Source organism: Triticum urartu, chromosome 7, assembly GCF_003073215.2.
Source record: "Triticum urartu cultivar G1812 chromosome 7, Tu2.1, whole genome shotgun sequence".
NCBI classification, from domain to species: Eukaryota; Viridiplantae; Streptophyta; class Magnoliopsida; order Poales; family Poaceae; genus Triticum; species Triticum urartu.
Window position 1 is genome coordinate 261,281,172 of NC_053028.1, and position 8,518 is coordinate 261,289,689.

Genomic DNA, 8,518 nt, shown 5'->3' on the forward strand with positions numbered 1-8,518 from the left:
CGGGCTCTTCTCAATCCAGGAAGTGAGCCAAATTGGAGCTCCGGAGTTGAATTCGGCAGCCGCGGCCCAGGTGGTACCATGGGGTTCTGTGATGTATAACCACAATTTCTGCCATTCCTTGACAGTCTCCACGAAAGTGCTGGCCAGGAGACATTGGTCAGCTTGCTCACCATGGTGCCTCCGCACTCTGCGTGCTGGCCATCCACCACCTTCAGCTTCACGTTGAAGACCTTGAGCCACAACCCAAAGTGGGTTTGGATGTGGAGGAAGGCCTCACACACGATGATGAACGCTGAGATGTTGAGGAAAGAGTTCGGGTCTAGATCATGGAAGTCTAGCCCGTAATAGAACATCAGCCTGTGGACGAAAGGCTGGAGCGGGAACCCTAGCCCGCAGAGTAAATGAGGGATGAATACCACCCTCTCGTTGGGCTTCGGTGTGGGGACGACCTGCCCCTTGGCTGGAAGACGATGGACGATTTCCTTCGCCAGATACCCGGCCGCCCGAAGCTCAGTAATGTCCTTCTCCTTGATGGAGGAGGCCTTCCACTTGCCTTGACCTCCGGATCCGGACATGGTTGAGTGCTTGCTCGAGTGGGGAAAGATAATAACTTGGGCGCTAGAGCTCAAGAGTGGAACATCATAGGAAGAGAGAAGGCGTGGGAGAAGAAGGGTAATCCTTATCCCCTTATAAAGGCAGTGAATATTGAACGCCTCCCCACTCGCCCTAAAACTCGCCTATTCCCAAGGGTTGTGTAAACGACACGGTTGGGTTACCCACGCCCGTATTGATGAGAATCCCGCATTAAGGGGACACGATCTCTGCTTTGACAAGACGTGCCAATGAAAATTGCATCTCGAAACACGGAACGGCACACAAAAGGGTTCGATATAATGACCGGACAGATGTGACGTCATCTTAAAAAAAGTTTTTTTGACACTTGAAACAGTAGGAGAGGCTCCTACTGTATGTATTACTAAAAGTGACAAAAAGTCTTACAAAGTCATAACCTTACATCCATTGCCATGGGGCAGTTGGGGGTGAATACAAGGGGAAAGACCCAAAAGAGGCAGAGAAAGAAAGTTAGATACTATCTACAAAAGAGGTCAAAAAGGGGGTAAGTTTTTCTCCCACTCTGTAGTGAAGAAGGGAGAGGTCTTCTTTCAACCTAGCCAGCCATGATGATTTCGACGGTGAGAGCCCTCGAAAGTGCTTATTATTTCTCTCTTTCCATATGCTCCAAGCAGCCTGAAGGAAAATATCCATGAACATAGGGCGATTCCACGTAATTTTTGCTTGTTCAATCCATTGAAGTCGTGTACCATGTGTCGTCCATCCGATATGTAGATGTGACCAACATTCTTGGCTAAATGGGCAAGTAAAGAATAGATGTTCCAAAGTTTCTTCAATAGGTGAATCACAAAGGAGGCAAGTGTGATTGTCACTAATGTTATAATGTCTCCTCTTGAGCATGTTTCGAGTGTTGAGTCTATCTGAGAGGAGGAGCCAGCCAAACACTTTTATTTTCATGGTGACCTTTGATTTCCATAGCCATTTGTATGTTTGGTGAGCTTTTATTTCTCTGAAATAGTAGGAGTAGTATTGGCTGGCAGTGTAGTCTCCTTTAGCCCAAATGCACGTCCATCTGTCCTCTCCGTGGGCCAAGGTGATAGGTGTCAATAGTTGCTGTAGATCCATTAACTCTGCATGTGCCTGTTCAGATAGAGGAAGTTGGAAGGTTTCTCCCAATGTGTGCGCCATTAAGAGAGCTTGGACAGAGATGTCTTCATTTCTTGTGAACGAGAAGGCCCTGGGATAGCTAGAGGCAAGAATACTATCCATCCAAAGATCTTTCCAAAGCAAAGTGTTGCGGCCGTCCTGAATTGTGACTTTGGTGATGCCTCTATAGATGGGCATAAGCTTTGTAATGTCTCTCCACCAGAAGGACCCACATGCATCCGTTTTATGTGGGATTTTTGAGGTGTAGTAGGTGTTCCAGATTAGTTCCACCCACGGTAGATCCCAGTTATTGTAGAATTTGTGAAGATATTTAAGTAACAGGGCATCACTTTGTGTTCTGAGATCTAAGATGCCCAACCCACCACAATCTTTTGGCTTGCAAATCATGCTCCAAGCAGCCAGAGAGTTACAAGATTCCCCTTGTTCTGTCTTTTTGGTCCATAGACATTTCCTCCTGATCTTGTCTATTAGCTCAATAATGGTAATGGGGAGCTTGAGTGTGCAGAGAGCAAAAATTATCAGCGAAGTGATCACTGAGTTTAGTAACAAAATTTTTGCTCCATATGAGATCATGTTGAGAGTAGCTGTGAGGCGGCGCTCCATTTTGCGAACCAATGGCATTAAGTCCTGAATAGATGGTCGAGTGGATCCCAACGGCAGCTCGAGGTAGGTAAAGGGCATTTTGCCAGTCATGCAGCCAAAGATTTGGGCAATGTTGTTGCTGAGAGAGTCATCACAGTTGATTGGGATGAGAGTGGATTTTTGGAAGTTGATTTTAAGGCCAATGGACGTAGCATAATCCGACAAAACTTGCTTGATCGTGGCAGCTTGTGTTTCACAAGCCGGGAGAACCATAATTGTGTCATCGGCATATTGAATGACCGGGTACTCTTTTGGGTGGCACACGGGAAAGGAAGCTGAAGAAGTCCTTGAGCAAAAGCATCATTAATGACGGCTTGAAGGAGGTCGGCTGCCAGCACAAAAAGCAAAGGAGATAACGGATCTCCTTGACGTACCCCACTTTTACAATGAAATTGTCTCCCCGGTACACCATTTAGAAGGACTGAGGATTTGCCTGAAGCCAGAATATCCTTAATCCAGCGTAGCCATTTATCATTGAATCCCATGTGTTGCATAATCTCCGACATTGCTTCATGTTCAATCGTGTCAAACACCTTAGCAAAATCAAGCTTAAGGAGGACAATTGGTTTTTTTGAGGTTTGACATTGATAAATGTATTCAAACGCCCATGCCAAACAATCTTGTATAGACCTGCCCTTCAGAAAACCATATTGATTTTGATGCACTATTTTCAAGATGATATTTTGTAAATGGTTGGCGAGGAGTCATCTTAAAAAAAAGTTGTTAGCAGATGGGACTCGTGAAGTATTATATCCTCTGCAGTCGTGTGTGGTACTTGTGTTTCAGATCCGGACACATTCATTTTATCCGAAGACTATCTTGGAGTATCCAGAGAGGGGAACCCGCCTTGCAATGCCGAAGATAATCCGCGCGCCAGACACCTCGTCAATGAAGCCTGGTTCAGGGGCTACTGAGGGAGTCCTGGACTAAGGGGTCCTTGGGCGTCCGATCTATTGGATATGGGCCGGACTTATGGGCCGTGAAGATACGAAGACTGAACAAACTACCCGTGTCTGGATGGGACTCTCCTTGGCGTGGAAGGCAAGCTTGGCGACCAAACATGAAGATTCCTTTCTCTGTAACCGACCCTGTGTAACCCTAGATCCCTCCTGTGTCTATATATACCGGAGGGCTAGGTCCATAGATAGATCCTCATAATCATAGTCAAGCTAGACTTTTAGGGTTTAGCCATTATGATCTCGTGGTAGATCAACTCTTGTAACACTCATATTCATCAAGATCAATCAAGCGGGAAGTAGGGTATTACCTCCATAGAGAGGGCCCGAACCTGGGTAAACATCGTGACCCCTATTTCCTATTACCATCGATCCTAGACGCATAGTTCGGGACCCCCTACCCGAGATCCGCCGGTTTTGACACCGACAACAGGCCGGCATCAGGACAATTGTGTCGTCGGTGTACTCGATGATAGGGTAATCTTCATCTTGGGTGGGGATTGGATGTTGTAGCTCTCCTTTAGCATGCGTGTCATTGATGGTAGATTGCAGGAAGTATGCCACAAGGACAAAGATCAACAACGATAGGGGGACACCCTGTCGAACACCACATTTGGAATGAAACTGTCTCCCTGGCGACCCGTTAAGCAGCACAGCTGATGTGCTAGACGAGAAGATACACCTTATCCACTGCAACCATTTTTCACAAAAGCCCATATGTCGCATGATGTCGACCATTGGTCCGTGCTCTATCGTATCAAAGGCTTTCACGAAATCCAATTTCAGCAGACAACAAGCCCGGCCTGAAGCTTGACATTGATGGATGTACTCGAACGCCCAACTTAGATAGTCTTGTATTGAGCGCCCCTTTAGAAAACTGTACTGATTTCAATGGACAATTCGAAGAATTAATCTCTGAAGACAGTTGGCTAGAAGCTTGGTGATTAATTTGAGACAATAGTTAAGGAGCGTAATTGGCCTGAAATCATTAACATTCTCCGAGGACTGAACTTTGGGGATCAGTGTGATGTAACCTGAGTTAAGACTCTGCAAATCCAAATTACCATCATAAAAATCAAAGCACAAATTATAAAAGTCCTCCTTGATAATATGCCAACATGCTTTAAGGAAGCAGCCATTAAATCCATCGGGGCCAGGGGCACGATCACTTGGCATTTCCTTAACCACCCGGTCAATCTCATCCCGAGTAAAAGGAACAGTGAGCTCGTCAAGGCCCTGTACATTTTTCATGATCTGAGGCAGGTTAAAGAGCATACTACTCTGGTTGGATTGCCCCAATCTCTCTTTATATGCAATGAATAGCACATCAGCTTTGTTTAAATGATTAGACACAACAGTACCATCTTGGAGTTATAGTGTTGCAATGGAGTTCCAGCGAAAAAGTTCAGAGGCGGTTGTCGGTGTCAAAACCGGCGGATCTCGGGTAGGGGGTCCTGAACTGTGTGTCTGAGGTTGATGGTAACAGGAGACAGGGAACACAATGTTTACCCAGGTACAACCCTACGTCCTGCTAGATTAATATTGATGAGTATGGGGGTTACAATAGTTGATCTACCACGAGATCGTAATGGCTAAAACCCTAGAAGTCTAGCCTATCTGATTATGATTGTCCCTTTGGACTAAACCCTCCGGTTTATATAGACACCGGAGGGAACTAGGGTTGTACAAAGTCGGTTACATAGAAAGGAAATAGTACATCTGGTCGCCTAGCTTGCCATCCACGCAAAGGAGAGTCCTTTCTGGACATGGGAGGAAGTCTTCTATCTTGTATCTTCATGGCCCAATAGTCCGACCCATGTCCAACAGGCTGGACGCCCGAGGACCCCTTAGTCTAGGACTCCCTCAGTAGCCCCCGAACCAGACTTCAATGACGAGGTGTCATGCGCGCAGATTGTCTTCGGCATTGCAAGGCGGGTTCCTCCTCTGATTACCTCAAAGTCCCTGACTTAAAGAGCAGTATTCGGCTTTTTCATTTAATGTCGCGACCATTGGCTTCCACGCCTTCCTGACTTTAGCTTCCATGTGGCGAGCGAATATGAGAGGTCGGGGTATTTTTGCACATACCACCCTGACCATATAAGAGAGGTGCTTATTTAAAGAGAATAGATCTCAGATCCATTCCAAACCCTGCGAAAAAATCCTCAGAGCTTGCTAGGAGGAACCACTCCAACATGGCTAGCGCTCCCAACTCTTCCTCTCGTCCCCACGGCTCTGAAAAAGGTGATTGGGAGAGATGTTATGTATCTCACGGTTAGCTGACGAAGCTGCAAAAACAGGGCTTTCTTCCCCCCGCGGATCTAGTCCCCGTCTGAGCAGGATTGACATCCTTCAACGGCGGGGTTCAGGCGGAGAATTTCCCCAATCCATCCAGGGGGGACGAGTATGCTTCGTTCCCTTCTTGCTAAGGGGCGTCGGATTTCCAATCCATCCCTTCCTCCGAGGACTTCTGGAGTACTATGGCCTCCAACTGCACAGTTTCACTCCCGCCTCCATCCTGCACATCGCGGGTTATGTTGCTCTGTGTGAGCTATTCATGGGCTATGAGGCCCATTTTGAATTATGGAGAAAACTGTTCTTCCTTGTCCCTCGTAACCAAGGGGGATCAATATTCGAAGTGGGAGGAGGTGAGGTATGGCGCATCGCCGGGACCAGATACCTGTCCGGCACACCGAAAAAGGCTTCCGAAGAGTGGCCTTCCGAATGGTTCTATATTGACGACGTCGCTCTTCCTGACCCAGTCCAAATGGGTCTCCCCGAATTTTTAAGTGCTCCATTGAAGAAACGCCACAGCTGGCGCCCTCGGAGACTCGAGGAGGAGGATAGCACGGAAGTCAGTAAGTTGATGGGCAAGATTAAGACGCTCGCCCAGTCCGGATTATCAATAATCGAGGTAATGGCGATCTCCATAGTGCGGGGGGGGTCCAACCACTCCAATACAGAGGGCTTCCCATGTGGCACTATAATGGGGAAGATGACGCCTCACGCTGCGGTCAGAAGGGTTCGAAAACCCCCGCTGCTTTGGCCAAAATATTGGCCGAACTGTACAAAGGGGAGAAGGAGGAGTTCACTTGTCTCCAACGTCGAGATGGATTTTCCATGTATAATCCTCCTAGCTGGGTGAGTTCCAATCCCACCATTTTACTCCTCTCCCTGAATCATTTTTAATGGATAGTAACCTATCCACTCGCAACAGGAATGGCGGAAGGCTACCGAAGGGATCCATAGCCCCGCCCCCCAGCCGGAGGGTCACAACCGGGAACTTGACGGATTCAAAGAAGATCCGGACATATTTGTGGAGATTGAGAATGGAGTATTCTACCAGATGAGCTACGATGGTACAGAAGTACCCATCATCATCGATTATCCCGGCCTCCTCCCTGCTTCGCATGTAAGTAATTTAGGAGACACCTTCTTCAAAAGAGTTTCCTTATTATGCCTCACCCACCACACTATTTCGTGTTCCAAAGGGGAGGCGCTCGACGTCACAACGTGCACCAGAAGCATCTCCGAGGAGAGCGGCGCCCGCGCCGAGCACATCTTCGAAGAGAAAGGCAAACGATAATACGACAGAACCTTCATCAAAGAGGTAAGGCTTTCTTTTAAAATTACATCTCCTGATCGCCACATCAAATTGTGATGCCATTCGCCGCATTATATCAGGAAAAGTGTCCGTCGGACTATGTCTGGTGATCTTGCCAGTCATGCCTCCACTAGTCAAGTTCTAGACCCTGCCCTAAGGACGGGGCCCGACACGGGAGTGGCGCCGGACTGTCCTTCCGCAGAGGATTCGGACGATATGTCCGTCACGAACTCTGGAGTGGAGAGCGCCATGAATCATCGTCGTCAGAGGGCCGCTCTCCGTGACCCCGGCTTTTCAAAGGAGGCGTTCGATGCCTTCAGCTCAGCCGATGCATACATCCGAGCTGCTCGGGATGGGCTTGCCAGAGCCACAGACCAGCATCTAAAAGATATGCGGGTAAGTGTAGATTTAATAATCATACACCAGTAGCCCCCGAGACTTAAAGCAGGTGATACAACTGATTTAAGGATCATTGTATAATCAGGCACTTATGGAGAAGAATAGCCTGCTGTCTCAAGAGCTGGAAAAATGTCAGACTCAACTAACTGCGGCCACCACCGAATTGGAAAAATCCAAGGAGGCACCACCCGGTAATGTTTCTCCCCAGCAGAAAGAAGTATAATAATATACCAGTTATATTAATACTGTTGTATTTCTGCTGATAGAATCAGTAGAGCAACTGAGAGAGAAATTGAAGGACACCCAGGCTGGTGAACAGGAGGCCAAAAGGCAACATGCGATAGGCGAACGTGTGCTGACGCAGGTCAGGGATGAAATGAACAAGTTGTAGGATTCCCATACCCAACTAGGAGAATAACTAAAAGATGTTCGAGCCCAGCTAGTTGACGTCGTCAAGGAGAATAGGAGGCTACAAGGCGGCATATTCAGTATGCTTTTTAAACATGCCTCCCTATAATTCGGCGAGGGCTGGAACTGACAGATTTATGTCTGTAGGTATGCTAACTGGCCGTCCCAAGGAAGAAATGTCCGGATCTCAAGGCGACTTGTTACAAGAGCTGTCCCACATGCACGAGCGAGTTCGGCAGGCAATGTGTAGTGTTGCCAAGGCTTTATGGCCATCCGCCTCTCCTCCAGGAGGTATGGCGGAGTTGGTGGAGTTGTTCAAAGGGGCACGGCGGCGTATTTGATTATGGAAGATATCAGCCTGTCGGGAAGGTGCGCGAGAGGCCTGGGCCATGGTAAAAACACAGTATACCAAGCGTGATCCAAATCATATGGCCTGGGTCAAACCGCTAGGGTTAGATGAGAAAGAAATTCCCGTTAATTTGGTATATGACCAAGTAGAAGTAGCTGCCAAATATTCCCAACAGGATTGTAAGCTAGACAGCCTGTCAGACGGTATAGAGGAGGAAGTTTTTGAGTCCAAGTGACTATGTACTTTCCTTGATATATTTATTCCTAGCAGGATTGTAAAACGATTGTCATGGCCGACCTTTTCGCTTCGACCTCTGTACCCGAAGGTGCGGAGTGTTTCCGAATACTCAAGCGGTAAAATAGACCGGGGTATGTGTGGAAACCAGGTGTAGGGGTCATAGTTGCTTGAATAGACAAGTTGTAT